Genomic DNA, 2,551 nt, shown 5'->3' on the forward strand with positions numbered 1-2,551 from the left:
TTGAGCTGAAGCCAGACACAATTCTGATGATATAGTACTATGTTCAGTTTGATGGGTTGCAAGATAAAGATCCAAATGCTCATTTGGCTAACTTTCTAGAGATTTGAGACACTTTCAAGATCAATGGTGTTACTGATGATGCCGTACACTTATGATTATTCCCATTCTCTTTGAGAAGCAAGGTAAAATAGTGGTTGAATTCACTTCTATGAAGCTCTATCACAACTTGGGGTCAAATGACTGAGAAGTTTCTGTTGAAGTACTTCCCACCGGCTAAAACAACTAAGTTGAGGAATGTAATCTCTTCTTTTACCCAAATTGATTTGGAGACATTATATGATGCTGGAGAGAGATTTAAGAATCTTTAGAGAATGTGCCCTCATCACGGGTTACCTTTGTGGTTACAAGTTCAAACCTTTTAACAGGGTTTGAATACCTCGACTAGGCAACTAATTGATGAAGCAGCTGGCAGAATATTGAATAGTAAGACACCTGAGACAGCTTAAGAGTTTATTGAGGAGATGGCACTGAATAACTATCAGTGGCAAGTCATGAGAATAAAACTCATTAAAGTAGCTGGTGTTTTTAATATTGATACAGTTTCGATGTAACCAAATCAGGTTGAAGCTCATGGTAAGAAAATTGATGGTTTGAATTTTTCTAAGCAGGTGAATCCAATAGTGTAATATGATGTGAATGGAATGGGGATGATTAATTCAAAATATTTACCCTTCCGTTCCATCATGGAGCATAGGCAAGTCAACTTTATCGGTAACAATTCTAGACCTCAAAATAACCCTATAGCAATCATTGTAATCCAGGAAGGAGGAATCATCCAAATCTTTCTTGGGGTGGTCAAGAAAATCAAAGGTCACAACCCCCTCCAGGTTTCCAACAACCACAGCAGCAAGAAAAGAAACTAAACCTTGAGGATATGTTAGCTAAATTTATTTCGGTGTCCGAAACTCAATTTCAAAACACTGAGACAACTCTAAAAAATCAGCAAGCATCGATTCAAGGGCTTGAAAATATAATTGGACAACTCGCTAAACTAGTTTTGGAGAGACAACAAGGTAGTTTACCTAGAAACACTAAAACTAACCCAAATGAGCAAGTCAACGCAATCACAATTCGAAGCATGGAAGGATTAGTTGAGCTTGAAAAAAATCTGAATCTAGAACTTGTTGAGAAAAATTATGGGGTTGACGACAGTAAGAAAGAGTATAAATCGATGGTTAGAGAATACAAACCACAAATTCCAAATCCGACAGCATTGAAGCAAGTTGATATAACAATTCCATATAGAATATACATTCATCCAAGAAAACTATTTCTCCATCGATAATGGTTGAAGTTAGAAATGCAAATGGTTTTGATGGTTGTTCTCCTCTAATAAACTCTTAGGTCGGATGATCGGCCGCACATAAATTGAAGTCATCCTGAGGCTGATTGTTATTTGCTACAACTAAATACAAATTTTAAGATGATGGTTGTTGTTCTCCTATGGATGTTGCAGTATCACTACTTCTATTGGATGTAAAGACAATGTCTTGAGGATTCCCATCTGCAAAGTATTGATTTATATCTGGTAGCAATAATCCTGAACCAGACTTCAATTCAAATAGATTCATAATACATTGATACCACAGTTCTATATAAAAGATACTTTATCCAAGATAACTATTTCACCATCGACAATAGTTGAAGTTAGAAATGCAAATGGTTCTTACGCTTGTTCTCCTCATTCCAAATCTTGGGCCGGATGATCTGTTGTACCTAAATTGAAGCCAACCAGAGGCTGATTGTTATTTGATACTGCTAAATCCAAATTTGAAGGCGATAGTTGTTGTTCTCCTATCGACGTTGCAATATTGCTAATTCTGTTGGAGCCAAAGACAATGTCTTGACGATTCCACTCAGCAAAGTATCAACTGACATCTAGCAGTAGTAAACATGAATCACGGTTCTTTTAAAAAGGATTCATAAAATATTTATATAACAGTTCCTTCAAAAATATACATTCATTCAGGAAAACTATTTCACAATCGACAATTGTTGAAGTTAGAAATGCAAATAGTTCTAATGGTTGTTCTCCTCCTATAAACTCTTGGGTCGGATGATCTGCGACACCTAAATTGAATCCATCCTGAGTTTGATTGTTATTTGCTACTACTGAATCCAAATTTGAAGATGATTATTGTTTTTCCCCTATTGACGTTGTAGTCTTGCTAATCCTATTGGAGGTAGAGACAATCTCTTGAGGATTCCCCTCTGCAAAATATTGATTGACATCTGGTAGTAGTAAACTTGAATCAGGATTCTTTTCAAATTGATTCATAATCCATTGATATAACAGTTCCATAAAAAAGGCACATTCGTCCAGGAAAACTATTTCACCATCGACAATGGTTGAAGTTAGAAATGCAAATGGTTCTGATGGTTGCTCCCCTTCTATAAACTCTATGGTCAAATGATCTACCACACCTAAATTAAATCCATTCTGAGGCTGATTGTTATTTGCTACTGCTGAATCCAAATTTGAAGACGATGA

The 2,551-nt window shown here is 36.1% G+C and overlaps 1 non-coding gene across 1 annotated transcript; it reads right to left on the minus strand.

Moving 5' to 3' along the window:
* Positions 1-284: 284 nt before the first annotated feature.
* Positions 285-391, minus strand: LOC128284497 (small nucleolar RNA R71). Its single transcript, XR_008274922.1, has one exon. It is a non-coding gene; the product is annotated as a small nucleolar RNA R71 (small nucleolar RNA).
* Between the last annotated feature and the right edge of the window lie 2,160 nt (positions 392-2,551).

This window comes from Gossypium arboreum, chromosome 11 (assembly GCF_025698485.1).
Source record: "Gossypium arboreum isolate Shixiya-1 chromosome 11, ASM2569848v2, whole genome shotgun sequence".
Taxonomy (NCBI): Eukaryota; Viridiplantae; Streptophyta; class Magnoliopsida; order Malvales; family Malvaceae; genus Gossypium; species Gossypium arboreum.